This window comes from Gopherus flavomarginatus, chromosome 1, assembly GCF_025201925.1.
Source record: "Gopherus flavomarginatus isolate rGopFla2 chromosome 1, rGopFla2.mat.asm, whole genome shotgun sequence".
Taxonomy (NCBI): domain Eukaryota; kingdom Metazoa; phylum Chordata; order Testudines; family Testudinidae; genus Gopherus; species Gopherus flavomarginatus.
Window position 1 is genome coordinate 150,823,852 of NC_066617.1, and position 21,364 is coordinate 150,845,215.

The 21,364-nt window shown below is 47.1% G+C and overlaps 1 non-coding gene across 1 annotated transcript; it reads left to right on the forward strand.

The window, feature by feature from the left end:
- The first annotated feature begins 15,948 nt into the window (after positions 1-15,948).
- TRNAR-UCU (transfer RNA arginine (anticodon UCU)) lies at positions 15,949-16,022 on the forward strand. Its single transcript has one exon. It is a non-coding gene; the product is annotated as a tRNA-Arg (tRNA).
- The last annotated feature ends 5,342 nt before the right edge of the window (positions 16,023-21,364 follow it).

Below are 21,364 nucleotides of genomic sequence, written 5' to 3' on the forward strand. Positions count from 1 at the left end.
GTGTGTGTTCATCCTATTTGTATGAATTGATCATTCTTGTATCTTAAACTAAAAATATGAACTATAACTCTGAAGTCCTGTTGTAATGAGGCACAGTGTGGGCCATTAATAGTGGTTTGAACTCTTGATGGCTCCCATTAACCAGGACAATTGACTGTAGATGGCTCTGTCCTGCATCATCTGTGAGTCAGGCCAGGAAGAATGAAGGCTTGGGGTCTCACAAGACATGGGACCATGTCACCTGGTACAGGAATCTATCTTAAACCTGGGGCTTTTCCCCAAGAGAGAAACAAAAAATTCCTGCCTTGTACCAAAGTTATATAAGGGGGTGGAACAGAAGAAAGGTGGCTGCAGTCATGAGAAATTCCCTAGCTACCACCTGAGCTGGAACAAGGACTATACCTGGTTAAAAGGTTGGGCCCAGATAAGAAATAAGTCTGGTCTGCGAGAGAAGCTTATTAGAAGATCTCTGAGGGTGAGATTTTATCTGTATTGAGTTTGATACTGTATTAGGCTTAGACTTGCATGTTTTTGTTTTATTTTGCTCTATGGAGAATACAAAGTCCATAGAGAAGGAAAAGTTAATGCCTTGGAAAAGTCTCTGTGTGTTAGAGGGTGGGAGGGTGTCTAAAAACCACTCTCCTCTACTTTCTTTTCTCTGAATTCCTTTAGAAAGTCCAAAGCAGGAAACAGAACCATTGCCTTCTCTGAGGCTTGAGCTCAGAGACCTTCAAATTATGAGACTGACACGTTATCTACTGTGCTAAGAAAGCCCAGTGAAATGTTTAGGCTCAATACATATAGGATCCTCCTACAGCAGTGACTGGGCAGGGAAGGAGCCAGGGAGATCTGGTGCCCACAGACCTGTCCTGGCGGCTTTCACAGGAGCAAATAAATCAATTCTCCCTGCCAGTGAATAATGTATCGGAGCTAACGGCAGCACAGGGTGGATGTTTCCAAGCTGTGCACTCTCTGCCACATTTTAGAACTCAATCTCCTTTTCCTAGCAGGGCACTTTTCCTGTGCATTGGGCAAAGCAAATTGGGGAAGCTACATGGGTAACAAAAACCAACGCTTCACACAAGGCTTGAACTCATAACCCCAGCAGTATCCCCCTTTATACCAACCAGTTGCACCACTGCAGGTACTTTTCAGAGTAAGATGGAAAGCCGGCACTTATCAGTCTCTATGATTCAAAGAACTCTTCATTTTAACAGGAAGAAAATTTCCTCTATTCTGGTTTAGCCCCATTTGACTCCTGCACATCTTCTCTCCCTGCCCCACCCCGCCCCGTCTCTTTCCTTCCCCATTGGGGCTGTGCAGAGAGGAGCCCCAGTTAGTCTCTGTCACAGAGTCTGTATCCCATAAAGGGAGGGAGGGGTTGCTCTAAAACACTATAATGGGGAGGGGAGGGGTGTGTGTGGTTAGGGGGAGAAAGGATGGAGAACTAACAGTGGGACCCAGAGAGATTCCCCCAGATTGGGGGGATCCCCTGCTGCCCACCATCAGCCAGCTGTGGGAAGAACAACTTGGGATTGCTTGAGGAAGCCACCTTTAAAAACACAAGTGTAACATGCTAGTTATATTTTAATAAGACCAAAGCCTCCTCAAACCCAGGGTCACAATCACTGGAATGATTTTGCCTTGATATTTTACCAGCTGCACACACAAAGCAAGTCAAATTACAGTTTCCGTTTGGAGTCAGTGCACACACAAGAATCCGGAGGCTTTTAATTCCTTAGGTTCTGCCACCATTTCATTTCTGTCCTGTTCCAAGATTTATCGTTGTGCAAAGCAAAGTTAGGCCCTTGGGAGTGTCTCCCCTTGTCTTGCCTGCTGCTCCGGTCAAGTTAAAAGGGCCCAAGGATCCCTGCCACCACAACCACCAGCACAAGGGGGCTAAGGCGGTTTCCTGCCCACCCTCGCTCCATGTGGCACGCCACTCCTGGAAGTGGCTAGCATGTCCCTGCAGCCCCTGGGGTGGGAATAATGGGGTCTCCACGTGCTGCCCCCACCTCGAGAGCCAACTCTGACAACTGTGGCAATGGGAGCTGCAGGGGTGGAGTCTGCGGGCAGCCGTGCTCAGAGATGCCCCCTGCCCTACCGCTTAGGGGCTGCTGCCAGAGGGGGGGTGCAGGTTGCTTTCAGGAGATGCCTGAGGTAAATGCTGCACCCCTCACCCTCTCCTGCACCCCCCAACCCAATGCCCCAACCCAGACCCCACAGCCACACCCAAACTCTCTCCAAGACCCTGCCCCTCACACACCCTCCTGCAGCACAACCCCCTGACTAAGCTCAGACCCTGCACCAAACTCTCTCCCAGAGCCCAATTCCTCTCCCTCTCACACCCAAACTCACTCCCAGAACCTTACACAGCTGTGGGGTGGGGCAGGACTTGGTCCCATTCTGGGAACGACCAAAATTTATACAATCCTGCCGCCCCTGTCCAGCCCAACCTTCTACTGATGCACCTCAGCCCACACCCATGCAGGGTTTGAAGCTTCCATTGCTTAAATTCCAGGACACTGAGGGATTTCAGCTCCCCTTTGCCCAGAGGGAACTTTCACCCCACTCCCAACCAGGTTCTTGTCCATAGGATCACTGTAGGGGGGCTGGGTCTTTCTGTGTCTTTTTTCTCTCTGTGTCAGGCCAGGGTACAATAACTGGGGCATCTGACCACCCAGGACCTTGTGTGGGGCTGCCATTCCCCTTCCCCTTCTGTGGTCTCATCTGTCATTGACTCCAGCCTTTTTTCTATCTAACATCAGCACCATTCCAAGCAAGCTGCACTCGCCTCAAAAAGACAGTGTCCCCTGGTGGGTGTAAATCACTGACTTCTCTCCTTGCTGAGCACTGACTGCCCTTCTGTGTCCTTGCCTCTGAGTCTGTGCAGATGGGACCTTTCCCTCCAGTGCTGGAGGATTCGCCCTTCTCATCTTCCATTGACCCAAGCAGCACAGGGGGTGGGAATCTTACATGTACTGAGAGGTGACTTCAGAACAGAACCCCCTTGACCTTCCATGCAATTGGCACTTGCCCCTCACTGAGCAGGATTGAAACTCCTGCAGGGAGACTGGTGGGCCACATCCCCTCCTGGCATAAGCAAAGAGCAGGATGAAAAACTGAATCTGGAGATGCAACCCAGGGCCTCATACATGCAAAGCATGTGCTCCACCACTGAGCTACATCCCCAGCTGGGGTGTGTGTGCTATGAGTTACACTCAGAGCCCTCCTGTTCCCAATGCATCCAGTGACCTATAAACTTAATGGGAACATTCCCCTCTCTGAGGGCCAATCCTGCTCTCCTGGAGGTTACTTGTTCATAGGGGTCACTTTTCAGCAGGGCCAGATTCTATGTGTGGGGAAGAGAGAGTTTGTGCCTTGGACTCAGGGTGCAGAGATACACTCAGCCCACTCCTCTGCATTGGGTGGGTGGTGCTGCCACCTCCTACTGGAAAGCCATGATGATGGTGGGGCTTTGTGAACAGCTCAATCCCTGACCCTGGTGGCAGAAGAGATGAGAAGGGGGCTCCAGCTGTTTCTAAGATCTACTATTTCCACCTACCTGTAAAGTCCAGCTTTCCCCAGCACATTCAATGTGGTGCAATTGGGTCACTTTTCCATGGCTGAACAGCAAAGAATCACTCCCAGTTTCCCTTCTATCAGTAGCAGGATTAGCCTGTGTCACTGATTAATGATGTGGATCTAGTTGTAGATTGTTATTCATTCCCCACCTTGACAATTCATACTGTCCCTTTCCCATGCAGATTCCTAGCACCTCAGTAATCTTGGTAGCAGGGGTTGGGGCTTGAGATTTTCACGGTTCTGTTCCCCTCACGTGGAGTGAACTCAGCTTTTCCCCCATCCCAGACATTTCATGAAATAATAACAGCAGCATAAAGAAAGAGAGGAGGGAACATCTCACTGCCAGGGCTGGATGTGCCCAGGCCCCCCTGCTTGTCCATTGTTTCCATGGAATTTGGCCCCCTGCTTTTCACAAGGGACAGAGAAAGATCTTGCTGTTCCTGAGTCTGTGCAAGGAAAATTGTTCTTCTGTACAAAAGAGAGGTGGGAAATGGCCCCATGATGGGACAATATCCTGAGGATTAAGACCTAAGGACCCAGGCTGAGAACTGATATTGCCGCCAAAGAGTGAGACATGCCTCCCCTTTCTGTTGGCTGCCCCCGGCGCTTGCTTCCTGCGCTGGTGCCTGCCCTGCCATGGAGACACTGGGAAGATGGGGGAATCAGGAAAAAACCAAGGATTTGTTTACTTTGCAAGTGAAGAATAACTGAAGCTTTTTTGGTTTAAAAGTCACGTTTCCCTGACAGGGAATCGAACCCAGGCCATGACAGTAAAAGTGCTAAATCCTACCCACTAGGAAGGTGATAAAGTTTTTCTTCTCACTTACGCTATACTTTCTTAGGCTACTTTCTATCTAATTTCTGAAACTACTCCATTGTCCACTCCCTGAGGGGCAAAGAACAGAGAGTGCAGGAACCCCTGTACTCAGGGTCACAACCTGAGCCCAACCCAAGCCACTAAAACAAACTCAAATGATGCTTTAGCTTCCTCCAGTAGGATCACAGAGCCAAACAAAGAAAACCCATGAGGAACAATCCTCCTCTGCCTTAATTTAACCCATCACAACTCTCTCAGCAGCCGACTCTTGCGGGAAGGACACTGAGATGATAGGAGCTCTGGCATAGAGACCAAGGGAGGGGTGTTGCTCCCCCTGGGTGTGAGCTGATCACATTCTGACTCCATGTAATGGGGCTCTGAGCTTTGCCATCTTGTGAGTTCTGTGTCCTGAACAAGCAACCACAGTGCTGAACCCCCGGGACCCTTCTGCTGGGAGCATGGTGATTGCATAACAGCTACAAGCCCTTTTTCCCTCTCCTTGTCCTCCTCCGCTTCCCCAGACCTTCGCCACAAATGGTTCTATCAGGCACTGGAGGGATCTAAGGACCTGCACATTTCTGTCACCCATCTCTTAGAGCAGACAGTGATTCCCTTCTCTGAAACTCCTGGGCCCAGGCTTCTTTTGAGTTTTTCCCAAAGAGGGCCTGATTCCCTGTGAAAATGTGTGAGTGGGATGCGGGGAACCAGCTTGTCTGCCCCTTCTCTGGGAGCTGAGAAACTTTTTCAGACTCTCCTCCACTAGATGAGTCCAACAGCACCTCCCCTTGGTGGGAAAATCCTAAATTGCACCCTCCCTCCCTGGTTACTCTGACCAGCTGATGGTGACAGCATGCTAAATCAACCCCAGCTCTCTGGTCTAGAAAGCAGCATTTAACTAGCCTTGGAACAGCTCCGGTTTGCTCGCTGGAGACATACTGAACAAGGAAAGAAGGCAAATGTCAGACAGCAAACCTCAGCTCACAAATAAACACGCTCAGGTCTCCTTCTACACTTCAACTGGGCAGTTGACTGACTGTAAATCTAGCTAGGTCAGTTGGTAGAGCATGATCCTCTTAATCCTGCCATCACAAACTCAAGCCCCATGGTGGGTGGTAGCGACAGCCCTTAGGTGTCACTCTTCTGCTAATAGTCACAGACCAGAATGAAACAACCTTTCTATGATCTTCGGCGGGTAATGTTTCTTCTCTCTCTGAGCTTCAGTAAAACATGAAGAGAGACCAAACTGACATTTTCACCCTCTGTTAAGAGAGGAATTTCTCCTCTTCCATTCTACTCCAGGCAAGAAGAGTGGATAATGACCATTTAACGGATGACTGCAGAGAGAAAAGCTTGATCTTTATAAATAGGACAATGATCAATTAGTCTCCATGTCCACTGACGGTAAGACAAGAAGTAATGGGCTTAATCTGCAGCCAGAGAAATTCATGTTAGATGTTGGGAACAGCTTTCTAACTCTGAGCGTAGTTAAGCTCTGGAATAGGCTCCCAAGGGTGTCTGTGGAGTCTCTGTCCTCAGAGGTTTTTAAGAACAGGTTGAACAAACCTCTGTCAAGGGTACTCTACTTGGTCCCATAAACAACCTGCTCTGGCTCTGGTTCCCTCCTTCTGCTCCCTGCCTGGGCCAGCTGCTGTGAGCACTTGATCCCACATGCCCCTGACACATCGTCTCTGCTCGGCCCTGCCTCAGCAGGGAGGACTGGATTTCATGACCTCTCCAGGGCCCTTGCAGCCGTGCAGCTCTATAATTCGATGCCATCGCAATATAATATAAAAAACAACAGAAGTGGAAACACCCCAATCTAGCATCTAACAATTCAGCGTGAACAGACATTCCACAGCACAAAGTGACAACACGTAGGAGTGCAAAGCCTGACAGTTCAGCACCATGCAAATGAACACCCCATAGGCTAAATGACACACTGCAAAAGAGCTCAGCTCAAACCAACGCAACACAAGGCAGTCAAAAACCATAAAACATGAAACAATGCATCAGAGTGCAAAGTGACACTGTGCAAAACAGCTCAGCGTGGAACAGTGACACATCACAAACCCACACAATAGAATCATATAGAAAGGTATAGCAGGGAGGTACCCCGAGAGCTAGGACCAAGTCTCCCTAGGCCATTCCAGACAGGTGTTTGAAGAACAGAGAAACAAAGGTCACCACGAACTTATGTTTTTTGGATGAGCCAAGAAAAGGGAGCAGCATTGTCCCCCTCAGGTAGCCCCTGTTCAATTCCAGGTCAGAAAGCAAAACTCTTCTGCAAGAATATCCAAAAGATGTTGTGTTTCACTTTACTTCATAAGTACAGTTGTGTGGCAATTAAATGATGACCCTAAAGTTTCATAAAAGTGTGGGAAATACAGATGTATTTGAGAAAATGGCTTGGAATGAAGAAAGACAAAAATTGATCAGTCGAGAGAACAGGCACTGTTTCCCCCTGGTTTGGAGCTTCTCTCAGAACTCCTGGAATAGAAAAGCTAAGCGAATGGTGTTCTATTGTTGCAAAGGAGATTGAAGTGAGGACATTTTCTCCGGATAGAATTAAATGGTCATGTCAGGAGTGGGATGTGAAACTACATCTCTATGCAGATACCAGAACACCCAAGGGATTGGAAAAAAGAGTCTTATAACTAGCACTTTAGACCAGTCCACTATCCTGATACTACAAAGAACCTGACTTATCAACCCTAGTTTTCAGCAATATTTGATGACACTCTTTAGGGAGGTCGAGATGGCACATCTCTTTCAACTTCTAGAGACCTTCTACAGTACAGCTGATTTTTAGACACACTCACCCGGACCTAAAGTTACACGTTTCCTGGAACTCCATGAGTCTGTGGTGTTGTAATCTCCCTGCTCATGTTTTAAATGAACAAAAGATGGGTGCTGGCATTCTGAGATAGTAGTGGTGAACCCCTAAATCCTGCCCTGAGGGCCAGACAGTTAAGCAACCAGCACCCACAACCTCTATCATGATAGCATCCTGTCTGGCAAGAACTCAATTATCAACAGCTGGGGTGTGAAATCCTCGTTTCTTTGTTGTTCTATCACTGTAGTCCCCACTGTCCTATTGCTTGTCTGTATAATCTCTGTCTGGTTCTGTGATTGTTTCAGTCTGCTGTATAATTAACTTGTTGAATTTAAACCAATGAAGGTGGTGGGGTGTAACTGGTTAGATAATCATATTACAGTATGTTAGGATTGGTTAGTTAAATTTCAGTAACATGATTGGTTAAGGTATAGCTGATCAGAACTCAAGTTTTACTATATAGTGTGCAATCAATCAGGAAGTAAGGGGGAGAATGGGAATGGGGTTAGGGGAATTGGAATTATGTTTTTCTAAGGGGGAGGATAGGAACAGGGAAGGGGAACAGGGACACAGGCGAGGCTCTGTGGTATCAGAGCTGGGAAGGGGGATACTGAGGAAGGAAATTGGAATCATTGCTTGCTGGAAGTTTACCCCAATAAACATTGAATTGTTCGCACCTTGGAGCTTCGTGTATTGCTGCTCTCTGGTCACACAAGAAGGACCAGGGAATGAGAGGGTGATGGGATAAACCCTCTAACAAGTACGTCTTTCAGGGTGTGAAAACCCCAGAACCAGTATAAATAAGCTGACTTAAGCCATGATTAGATAGTGCTAAATGAAAGGAAAGATTGTTCTGTCAGGGTACGTCTACACTACGGGATTATTCCGATTTTACATAAACCGGTCTTATAAAACAGATTGTATAAAGTCGAGTGCACATGGCCACACTAAGCACATTAATTCGGCGGTGTGCGTCTATGGTCCGAGGCTAGCATCGCTATCCGGAGCGTTGCACTGTGGGTAGCTACTCCGTAGCTATCCCACAGTTCTTGCAGTCTCCCCCGCCACTTAGAATTCTGGGTTGAGAGCCCAGTGGCCGATGGGGCAAAAATCATTGTTGCGGGTGGTTCTGGGTAAAAGTCGTCATTCCTTCCTTCCTCCGGGAAAGCAAAGGCAGACAATCATTTTGCGCCCTTTTTCCCTGGGTTGCCCTGGCAGACGCCATAGCACGGCAACCATGGAGCCCGTCCAGCTTTTTTTTTTTTACAGTCACTGTATGTGTACTGGATGCCGCGGCCAGTGGCGATACTCCAGCGCTACACAGCAGCATTCATTTGCTTTTGCATGATAGCAGAGATGATTACCAGTCATTCTGTACTGTCTACTGCTGGTGTAAATTGGCAATGAGATGATGATTATCTGTTCTTCTGTACTGTTTGCTGCTATCATGGGTGCCCCTGACTGAGATCGGCCAGGGGTGCAAAGGCAAAACTGGGAATGACTCCCTGAGTCAATTCCTCCTTTATGGTTTCTAAAAATAGAGTCAATCCTGCCTAGAATATGGGGCAAGTGTTCTAGAGAACCAGTGTATCAGAGAGCACAGCTGCTCCATGTCAGATCCCACAGAAATGATGAGCTACATGCTATTCACGGGGGGTGCGTCTGCAACAACCCCACCCGTTACTTCCCTCCTCCCCCAACCTTCCTGGGCTACCGTGGCAGTGTCCCGCCCATTTGTGTTGTGAAGTTATAAAGAATGCAGAAATAAGAAACAATGACTTGTTAGTGAGATAAAATGAGGGGAAGACAGCCTCCCAGTGCTATGACAGTCCAGGCAGGACATTAAGTGGTGCAGTGGAGAGGAGCCCAGCATCCTGCTGCTATGATAGTCTAGGCAGGACAGAATCTTTTCTTTACACAGGAAAAGGAGGGGGCTGATGGAGCTCAGCCCCCAGTTGCTATGATGAGGATGGTTACCAGCCATTTTGTATCATCTACTGGGAATGACCGAGAATCATTCCTATTTTCACCCAGGTGCCCCCAGCCAGCCTCACCTGAAGCCAGCCAGGAGCACTCACAGGTTGATAACAAGGACGGTTACCAGTCCTACTGCACTGTCTGCCACCAGGCAGGGGAGAGACGTGGATACTGCTCTTCACTACTGCAGCATCGTGTAGATCTGGGATTAAGGTTTTCGACTTCTCAAGGGCTAATTTTAAAGAGTTAAGGAAATTAGTTAGGGACGTGGATTGGACGGAGGAACTTGTGGATTTAAATGTGGAGGAGGCCTGGAATTACTTTAAGTCACAGCTGCGGAAATTGTCGGAAGCCTGCATCCCAAGGAAGGGGAAAAAAACCATGGGCAGGAGTTGTAGGCCAAGCTGGATGAGCAAGCAACTCAGAGAGGGGATTAGAAAAAAGCAGAAAGCTTACAGGGAGTGGAAGAAAGGCAGGATTAGCAAGGGAAGCTACCTTGGTGAGGTCAGAATATGTAGGGATAAAGTGAGGAAGGCTAAAAGCCGCATTGAACTGGACCTTGCAAAGGGAATCAAAACCAATAGTAAAAGGTTCTACAGCCACATAAATAAGAAGAAAACAAAGAAAGAATAAGTGGGGCCCCTATACACTGAGGATGGAATGGAGGTTAAGGATGACCTAGGCATGGCCCAATATCTAAATAAGTACTTTGCCTCAGTTTTTAATAAGACTAGTGAGGAGTTTAGCGATGATGGAGGGATGATAACCGGGAATGTGGATATGGAGGTGGATATTACTGCAACTGAGGTAGAGGCCAAACTTGAACAGCTTAATGGGACAAAATCGGAGGGCCCGGACAATCTCCATCCGAGGATATTAAAGGAACTGGCGCATGAAATTGTGAGCCCGTTAGCGAGAATTTTTAAGCAATCAATAAACTCGGAGGTTGTGCCGTACGACTGGAGGTTTGCTAACATAGTTCCTATTTTTAAGAAAGGGAATAAATGTGATCCGGGTAATTATAGGCCTGTTAGCTTGACGTCTGTAGTATGTAAGGCCTTGGAAAAAATTTTAAGGGAGAAAGTAGTTAAGGACATAGAGGTCAATGGTAATTGGGATGAATTGCAACATGGATTTACTAAAGGTAGATCGTGCCAAACCAATCTGATCTCCTTCTTTGAGAAGGTGACGGATTACTTAGATAAAGGAAATGCGGTAGATATAATTTACCTAGATTTCAGTAAGGCGTTTGACACGGTTCCACATGGGGAACTGTTAGTTAAATTGGAAAAGATGGGGATGAATATGAAAGTTGTAAGGTGGATAAGGAACTGGTTAAAGGGGAGACTCCAGCGGGTCGTATTGAAGGGTGAACTGTCAGGCTGGAAGGAGGTCACTAGTGGAGTCCCTCAAGGATCGGTTTTGGGACCGATCTTATTTAACCTTTTTATTACTGACCTTGGCACAAAGAGCGGAAATGTGCTAATAAAGTTTGCGGATGACACAAAGCTGGGGGGTATTGCTAACACGGAGAAGGACAGGGATACTATTCAGGAAGATCTGGACCACCTTGTAAACTGGAGTAATAGTAATCGGATGAAATACAATACTGAAAAGTGCAAGGTCATGCACTTAGGGATTAATAATAAGAATTTTAGATATACATTGGGGACGCATCAGTTGGAAGCAACAGAGGAGGAGAAGGACCTTGGGGTGTTGGTTGATAGCAGGATGACTATGAGCCGCCAATGTGATACGGCTGTTAAAAAAGCAAATGCGATTTTAGGATGCATCAGGCGAGGTATTTCCAGCAAGGATAAGGAGGTGTTAGTACCGTTATATAAGGCGCTGGTGAGACCCCATCTGGAATATTGTGTGCAGTTCTGGTGTCCCATGTTCAAGAAGGATGAATTCAAACTGGAAGAGGTCCAGAGACGGGCTACTAGGATGATCCGAGGAATGGAAAACCTGCCTTATGAAAGGAGACTCAAAGAGCTTGGCTTGTTTAGCCTGGCCAAAAGAAGGCTGCGGGGGGATATGCTTGCTCTATATAAATATATCAGGGGGGTTAACGTTAGGGAGGGAGAGGAATTATTTAAGTTTAGTACTAATGTAGGCACGAGGACGAATGGGTACAAACTGGATATTAGGAAGTTTAGACTTGAAATTAGACGAAGGTTTCTAACCATTAGGGGAGTGAAGTTCTGGAACAGCCTTCCGAGGGAAGTAGTGGGGGCAAAAGACTTTTCTGGCTTTAAGACTAAGCTTGATAAGTATATGGAGGGGATGTTATGATAGGATAGTTAATTTGGGCAATTGATCTTGGATTATCACCAGATAGGTCTGCTCAATGGTCTGTGGGGAGATGTTGGATGGGATGGGAACTGAGTTACTGCAGAGAATTCCTTCTTGGGTGCTAGCTGGTGAGTCTTGCCCACATGCTCAGGGTTTAGCTGATCGCCATATTTGGGGTCGGGAAGGAATTTTCCTCCAGGGCGGATTGGCAGGGACCCTGGAGGTTTTTCGCCTTCCCCTGCAGTGTGGGGCATCGGTCGCTTGCTGGTGGATTCTCTGCAGCTTGAGGTCTTCAAACCAATTTTGAGGATTTCAATATCTCAGTCCTGGGTTAGGGGTGGTTATAAAAGTGGATGGGTAGGGTTCTGTGGCCTGCCTTGTGCAGGAGGTCAGACTAGATGATCATATTTGTCCCTTCTGACCTATGAGTCTACCACAGCATTCAGTAGACATAGGGTGACATTGAAAGAAGTGAAGAAACGATTTCTTTCCCTTTTCTTTCACGGGGGGGGGGGGGTGTAAATTGATGAGCTATTCCCTGAACCATGCCGGACAATGTGTTTGAACCTACAGGCATTGGGAGCTCAGCCAAGAATGCAAATACTTTGCAGAGACTGCTGGGGACTGTGAGATAGCTGGAGTCCTCGGTACTCCCTCCCTCCCTCCCTCCATGAGCGTCTATTTGAGTCTCTGGCTTCCCGTTACACTTGTCACGCAGCACTGTGTAGCCTGTAGATTTTTTTTTTCAAACGCTTTGGCATTTCGTCTTCTGTAATGGAGCTTTGATAGAACGGATTTGTTTCCCCATACAGCGATCAGATCCATTATCTCCTGTACAGTCCATACTGGAGCTCTTTTTGGATTTGGGACTGCATTGCCACCTGTGCTGATCAGAGCTCCACGCTGGGCAAACAGGAAATGAAAATCAAAATTTTGCGGGGCTTTTCCTGTTTACCTGGCCACTGCATCCGAGTTCAGATTCCTGTCCAGAGCGGTCAGAGTGGTGCACTGTGGGATACCCCCGGAGGCCAATACCGTCGATTTGCAGCCACACTAACCCTAATCCGATATGGTAATACCCATTTTAGTTCTACTCCTCTCATTGGGGAGGAGTACAGAAACGGATTTAAAGAGCCCTTTATATCGATATAAAGGGCCTCGTAGTGTGGACGGGTACAGTGTTAAATCGGTTTAACGCTGCTAAAATCCGTTTAAACGTGTAGCGTAGACCAAGCCTCAATGTAGCTATTACAGGGATGGAAAGCCCCTCCCCTCACTGTAGCAACTGTCTTCTCCACAGTGCTAGAGCAGTGTCACAGCAGCATTTTAAGTGTAGCCAGGCTCAGAGTGAGACCAGATCTGGCTCTGTGGATGCTCAGGCACTAAGACAACAGCAATGACAATACACTAATACTAATGGCAGAATTCAAACTTGCATGGGGAGACCCCAATGGCTTTTTAGTCCATCGCCTTAACTACTTGGCCACAACTACCTGATATACCCCTGCTGCACTACACAATGATTTTGTTCTCACTGAATTATCACTTCAAATGGCTCAGACCAGCTCCCCCAGCACACTCATGTCTGTGCATTAGTGTAAGTGTGTCCATGGCAGAACAGCAAGAGTTCCTTCCCATTTCCCTTCCGGCTGGAGCATGATTAGAGTGTGTTTGTGGCTAACGACATTGCTATAGATTGTTGTTCATTCCCAACACTGACAATTCAGACAGTCCCTTTCCTATTCGAGTCTCCACCATATCATTCCAATAGCCGGGGTCAGGATTTCTCTGGGACACTGAAATGTTTCAGGGGATTGGTGTGTGAGCTCACCCTTGCATTCCATCCCTGATGTTTCATGGACTTACAACAGCAGCATAAAGAAAGAGCTGAGCCAATATCTCACTGCCAGAGGTGAAGGTGGCCACGTCCCCTCTGTCTGACCATCGCGATTGCAGGAGAAAAGTGTTCACTGGAATCAAATGCCCTGGCTCAGACCAGAGACACAGGGAGGTTTAGCTTTTCATGGATCTGTGCAAAGGAAATTGTGTCTGTGTGAAATTGAGGAGGGAAATGAAATGTTCACATGGTGACTCAGTGCCCTAAGGAATGTGGGTGAAGGACTCAGGCTGGGAAATGATTTTACAGGAGTTCATATCAATGTATTGCCCTGATTAAAAGGTATGGCTAAAAAGCAGCCACTGTTGTTAGTACTTGAACTTGCATGGAGACACCCAAGTGGCTATCAAGTCCATTGCCTTAACCAGGGGTAGTTGATTATTTTATCAAGATCCAAATTTCTTGGTCAAGGTCTAGTCAATATCTAGACACCAGAGAAAATAATACACTGATGATAATAAGAAGAATATCGAAAGATTTTGCACTCACTATGGGCATAACTATGATGATTGTTTCGTGTTTCACTCTTTATATCTGGCACCACCTTCTTTCCCTTTAGTCTGGTAGTTAACAAAGGGTAAAAGTAAACATCTCTTCAGATAAAAGAGGGTGTTTTTGTTCATTCCTGTGAGCTACACAAGGGTTTGATGCAGCTGCTTTCAATCCTAGAGCTCTGCTGGGATAAGTAACATTTCAGGGTGTCAACTGAACTGAAGGAGAGATCATTTTTGACAGATGTTGCCTCTTAAAAGTGTTTGTCTGGCTGGCAATCCTGGTTCCCAGGTCTCTCCTGAGGGAAGAAAGTTTCTGTGCAAAATATTAAAACTTTTAACAGAGAGGAGGGAAAGGCGATGACCACATGATGGGGCCAGTATGTACCACCACATGGTTCTTTTATGTGGGATCACTCTGAACACTGACTGAGCTCCACTCCCTTGGGTTTGAAGAGATGTTTAGTTTTGCACTTGGGAACCTATAAGGCTGAAGCAATTTTATGGATGGTGACACTAGGATTGAAGGGTTATTTAATATTGTAGAAATTGTTAAAAACACTTAGCTTAACCTGGAACTGCCTGTTATTAAAGGCTGGATTTCCCAAGTCAATTCCATAGGCTCTGCTAGAAACGCCCTGGGTTCTCTCCTGCCTCGGTGGGAACTAAAGGGAATCGTTCCCTGCTGCCCTTGGCTCCAGGCTGATTTTTCTGGGGAGGAGACATGGAATTAATTTGTTTGCTGTTGAGAAGGGAGCTGGGCCAGTTCTCAGGGAATGAAAACTCCCAGCATCTTCCCAGCCCAACCCAGGCTGCAGAGCATCAGAGGCCTCTACTGACCCCCTCCTCAGCAGCAAACAATCAGTCTCTACCCGCACCCTGGGACAGCAGCCTGGAGCCAAGGACGGTGCCCAGTGGAGGTTTCTCTTTTTTCTCTTCCTGGGGTGAGCAGGGACCTGAGGGTGTTTCTAGCAGAGCAGTTGGAACTGAATTGGGAATCAGCTTTTAATAACAGGCAGCTCAAGTTCAGACTAATTTTGTTACAATTTTCTTTATAATGTAAAATAATTCAAAAGTAAACGGGCAGGAATTATTGGAACTCTTTTCTCCCGTACATAGAAAGAAATGGCTTTTTGGCTTTTCATGATACCGGAGTCAGGTTCATTCACTGTGCAGAATCAATGTGCACAGAAGCCTGTTGTGTTTCATTTCTTAGGTTCTGCTGTCGTCGTGTGGCTATTTCCATCCCCTCCTTTCTGTCCAAAGCACAGAGCCCAGTTCCTTCAGGGAGAGAAAGACATCTTTCTTCTTTCCTTTCTCAACAGCCCCCTTCCTTGGAGAGCCCTTTGCTGGGATCTGGGTGGGGAACAGCCATTCCTGAGGATTAATTTCACGCCATATTTGGTGTTCATCTATAGATTTTACAGCCAGACTGGATCACATATCACTAGAGTCATAACACAGTCCAGAGAATTCCCCCAGTGACTTCTACATTCACCCCAAGATCTTCTGGCTGAATGAAGAGGGTTCATTCAGAAAGTCATCGTGTTTGGATGTAAAGGTGGGAAATGATGTGGAAATTGGCCCCTCTTTCAAGTTTTAATGTTGTAACTTCTACATCTAGACCGGAGTGGCCAACCTGAGCCCGAGAAGGAGCCAGAATTTCCCAATGTAACTGCCAGACATGCACCTTTGTATGCAACTACTTAGTCAATTGTGAACCTTCCCATCATTATCATTATCTCTTTGAAATAATGATGGTGGTGGACGCTTGGCTCTATATCCCAGTGTGCCCTGGACGTCTACAGGCTGCATTAGCCAATCCAACCATTCGGCACTTGCAGATGGGCACCTCTGTATTGTGCCTGAGTCTTGTACAGCTATGAAAGGCTGGTAGATGCCGATATTTTCCCCTCTTTTTGACCAGCACTAATGCCAGGCCACTCCAGGGCTGGGAAGAGAGTGAGAGCAGTAGGTTTCCCCTATTGTTTCCTGCTCACTTTTTCTTGACTAGATTCTCCTCTGCATAACTTGTACTTGTTTTCTGCTGTGAGCCTGGCTAGCTCAGTTGGTAGCACCATCAGACTTCTAATCTGAGGGTCCAGGGTTCAAGTCCCTGGTTAGGTGATAAACTACTCGCCATGATTGTAAAAATCTGGCTTTCTGGAGTCTTCTGTGGTGTTACTCTTCCTCCTCAGGATTTTGCCTTTCGTAAGAAGGGCCTTTGTGTGTGGGAAGGATTGAAGGAGCAACTTCCTGACATCCCCTCTGTCCTCACGGACTGGAGGAATAAAGGCCTCTGGGCATAGAGCATGTTCCTCCCCTGCACACACACAAGAACACACAGAATATCCCTAAGGAATTAGAATCACCTGCTGTCTTCTCCTGTCCTGCTGGATCCCCAAATGACAATGCTCTTCAGCCCACACCCATGTCCCCTCTTTTCTCAGTGCCCCTCAATCCCAACCCTCAATCCCTCCTATGCACACTGCTCCTCACTCCCAACCAGAGCCTACTCCTCTTCACCCTTCTTCTCTGTTCCAACCCACAGCCCCTTCCTATTCCCAGTGCCCCTCAATCCCAACCCACAGGCCTCTCCTCCTCATGCTGCTCCTCAATCCCAACCCACAGCTCCCTTCTTTCCTCCAGCAGCAGGTGCTTCAGACCCCCTCAGGAAGATTTTCTAGCAAGGTTTCGTGTATGAGTCTGCATGTGGATTTTACAGTATGTTGGAAATATGTTGGATTGTTTGCCACAATGAACACTTTCGGCTGCGTTGGATTCCCAGTCTCCTTGTTATTGGAGCTGGAGAAACAAAGGGTTGTTATTCTTGATGTGTGAATCAAGGACTCAGCCCTGGGTGTAAACTGAATGAGCTGCCCACAGATTCTGGCAGCCACAATGAGCATTTGGTGCAAGACCTCAGACTTACCCCTGTCCCAGAGGGAGGGGGTTATCTGTGAACACCTTGGACCACTGACCTACCAGCTTTTAACACCCAAACTTTCAGTAACTCTGTTATCAGTGGCTCTGAGTGTAATTTAAACCATACTGGGCTAGACCAAAGAGCCATCTAGCTCTGTATTTTGTCTTCTGACAGTAGCCAATACCAGGTGCTCTAAGAGCATCTCAACAAGGTACTACTGGGAATTGAACCCACGGTCTCCTGTTTACAGGACAGGTACTTTAAACAGCTAAACCATGATATTTGCCTGCGACTGAAGTATGGTGTCTGCTCACACCTGACTCCCTGCATCCCCACCTGGGCCTGACAAGCTTTGCTTGTGTTTGAATTCTGCAAAGCAAAGGAGCATGTGAGGTTTTCTTTGTAAGCTCTGTGTATTTGTGTGAATCTTTGACCAGGTTTGCACTACAAAGTTATTTCAGCAGAATTATATTGCTCAGGTGTGTGAAAAACACACTATGCTCCCTCGGTCGGCAGCTTGTGGCTGGTGCACACACTGCAATGCCACATCTGGTGACAAAACTGTTGTGACCACTGTTCTATATTTGCAGTCAATATTGTAGAAAGGTTGACGTGTAAGGGATCTATAGAGAGATTCTTATTGACTGATTATAATGATGCTATCTCTACATGTGTATCATTTTTGTAGTTGATGTTATGAATATTGACTCTGTGCTGCCTGTATTTCAAACTTTTGTGCTATGCTTCCTGGAAACACCCCAGCCAGACAAGTTGGTGTCAGTTCTGCCTAGCCTGCTTGATAGCCCATTAATGACCATCAGTTATACAATCGACCCATTGAGAGAAGGCAGATACCCCTGGCGGGGCTTTGCTACAAACTGAATCTCTATACAAAGGACTGAATGACCCAACCCAGCTATGGATGTACTCCAGAGACTTGATCTGGACCTGCAGAGTTTGCGGCGGAAGCTGTGCGGCTCTGTTCATGATGGCTGAGAATCGGCGGGGAATTGTTGCTTTCTGTAGCTTCCATGGGAGCCCAGCACAGACAATCTGGAGAAAGCGGGGGAAGCTGTGCGGCTCTGTTCACGATGACCGAGAAATGGTGCGAAATGGTTAGATGAAAGAGTAGATAGAAAGAGGAGAGGACATTAGAAGTGGATTCAACATACCAGGAGACAGGCGGTGCACCGTGCTGCACCGTCTGCTGGCAGCATGGCGTCTGTCGTAGCTTTCACGAAGGGAGGAGCGAGTGATGGCGCACACCCAGAAACATCGGTGAGAATATTTTTGCCCCATCATGCACTGGGAGGTTAACCCACAATTCAAATGGGTGGCAGAGACTGCAGGAACTGTGAGATAGCTACCACAGTGCAGTGCTCCGCCATTCGATGCAAGCCTCGGTACTGTGGACGCACTCCCCCAAATTCACGTGCTTTAGTGGGGACACATAACATTAAATGTATGAACTCGATTCAGGAAATTCAAATAAAATAACTTTGGGGCACTTCGGCGGTGGGTCCCAGAGCGGAAGGACTCCCCGCAGCCGAATTGCCACCGAAGACCAGGAGCGGAAGGATCTCCGGGGACCCGGGCCCCACGACAGTTTTCTGGAGCCCCCAGAGTTGATGAAGGACCCCACTCCAGGATCCCCGAAAAACTCTTGTGGGGGCCCCTGCAGGGCTCAGGGCAAATTGCCCCACTTACCCTCCACCTCTGGGCAACCCTGATGGGACCTGGAGCCACTGTTATTTCAGGACTCCTGTGAGACCCTCAGCTGGTCGGTTTGCACTCTCCTCTCATTGCTTCCCTCTCAGAACTCTCTCTCCTCCTGCGTCTCTGCTGCTTCCCTCCTCTAGACATTGAACCCAGCCCTTGCTGCTGCCAACGCCAACTGGCAGAAGGGCCTTTGTCCCCTGCCTGAGGGGAGGCCAATGCATGTGGGGGGCCATAAGCAATATGATATTTTCTGGCTTATTCTCTATCCCTTTCTTAATGATTCCCAAGATTCTCTTTGCATTTTTGACCGTCGTTGCAGACTGAGTGGATGTTTTCAGAGAACTATCCGCAGTGACTCCAAGATCTCTCTTGAGTGGCAACAACTATTTTTGGCCTCGTCATTTTATATGTATAGTTGGGATTATGTTTTGCAATGTGCATCACTTTGCATTTATCAACAAATCTGCCATTTTGTTGCCCTTTCACTCAGTTTTGTGAGATCTTTTTGTAACTCTTCGTAGGCTGCTTTGGACTTAACTTTCCTGAGTAGTTTTGGATCATCTGCAAATTTTGCCACCTCGCTGTTTACCCCTTTTTCCAGATCATTTATGAATATGTTGAATAGTGCTTGTCCCAGACCCCCTGGGGGACACCACTATTGACCTCTCTCCATTTTGAAAACTGACCATTTATTCATACCTTTTAACCAGTTATTTATCCATGATAGGACCTTCCCTCTCATTCCATAAGAGTGTAATAGGGCACAATAGGGCTTCCTTGGGAGGGGGAGTGAATTGAGAATATATCAGGGGATTGTGCACATTTACTGTCCTGGTGAAAAAGTGTGTCTGATACTCAGTCTTTGCTGTTCTCTCCGGCTGTGACTGCTGAGGACATTTTTCTTCTCTACTCCAGGGTCTCTCTTCTGCCAAATTCTCAAAAAGTCAGGCTGCCCTGCAGACTATGGCAGAGCAGTTTGGTAATAGGCTGCAGGACTCACCACGTAAGAATGTAGCTGCCGTAGCACCTTAACTGTTCATGGGCCAAATCCTGCAGCCCTGGCAGCCCAGGATAACCTCCCATTGATGGCAATGGGAATTGAGCCTTTGTAACTAGCTGCTGGTACCTGCAGTCTCAGATATTAATTAAACTGGTGGCAAACACAGCTTCATCCAAAGTGGTGAAAGATGTAAGTGAAAGAGCAATGCTGGCCCTGGGGAGCTGCTGCAGTCCCACAACCACAGCTGGAAGGGAGAAGAGGAAAAACTCGCTAAAGTGCTGGGAGCAGCCCCGAGAAAAGGAAGAAGATTGATAGATAGATGGATAGATAGATAGTTAGACTTTATAAATCTTGAGCAATGTTGTCAGTAAAACAAAGGCAGTTAAAATGGAAATGATTAATGAAGAAAAATTAAAGCTACTCATTAGTGTTTGAAATAGATAGATAGATAGATAGAACAGATTCAGGATCCAGCATCCAGTACTGCCTTGCTGAACGTGCCTCCTCTTGTCACCTTTTGGTCAATGTTTTTCATTAACAGAGAAGCCCGACTCTGGCTTGCCATACAAATTTTTGCAAAAGAAACAGATCTTTTTGCTGACAAGTTTCAAAAGGAGGCTTTGGATAAACATGGAAACAAGGTCAAGGTAACTCATCTTGCATATGCAGCTGTTAAAGCTACATGGTAGAGCATTAAGCACAGTATTACGACAGCTGGGTCTCTGTGTGGTGGGATTGGCAGAGTACATCCTGGAGACACCACATACCAGCCTTCCCTAACTGGCAAGAATCAAACCTTCACAGAAAGGCGCCCATGGTTTTCTAGCTCAGCTCCCTAAGCATTCAGCCACAACCATTTAACACATGGGCTTTTCTACACTGTGGTTCTGTTCTCACTGAAGGGTCACTTCCAGTTGTACTTTCAGAGCTGATGGAAGGGTTACCATGACTCAGGGTTGAGCTGAAGTTGCCGTGACTGAAACACAGAGCATTAATCAGTATCTGATCAAAGCAGCTTGTGGGAGAAGCGCATGTTAGAAGCCCTCTGTCAGCTCAGCTGTGGCTTTCTGTCCACTGAGCCAGCCTGCTCAAGGTCTGTAAGTCTTGAAGGAAATGGGGAACGTCTGTACTTTGGAATTTGCAGGTGTTGTCTTGAACCATCTAGTGGAATGGTTGCAAATAAGCCCTTGGGGCAGGCACCATGGCTTAGCTGGCTAAAGCACCTGTTTCATAAGCAGGAGATCCTAGCTTCAACTCCCAGTGGTGCCTTGTTGTATGGCTTTTGTCTTCTCTGCTCACATTTTCCTGTGTCTTCCTAGGAAACAGAAGAGACCTCCCTTGGCAACCCAAGTAATTGCTTGCTAAGGAAAAGGCTTCTTTGCAGAGGAGCATTGGAGAGAATCAAGTCACCAGCCTGGAGTAGATGAAAAGGCCATTGCGTAGGCAAGGAGGTTGCTTAGACTGCAATTGCTGTAACACGAGAGCCTGTCATGCACCCATGCAATTCCCTGGGAATATCTATGCACAGAGCCCCTTCTAGAGGGTTCTCTGCAGGGCTTGCAGGAAATGAAGGATTACTGTCCTTTCACCTTTCATGTAACTGTTGTTGATGAAACCTGGAGCAGTTAGGGGAGAAGTCCCAGCGAGTGGCACCGTGGCAGAACTTGCCGAGAGACCTGCTGGATAAAAAGCAGATCCAACATCCAATGCTGCCTTGCTGAACGTATCTCCTTTTGGTCAATCTTTTTTGTTAACAGAGAAGCCCGACTCTGTCTAGCCATACAAATGCTTGCAAAAGAAATGGGTCTTTTTGCTGACAAGTGT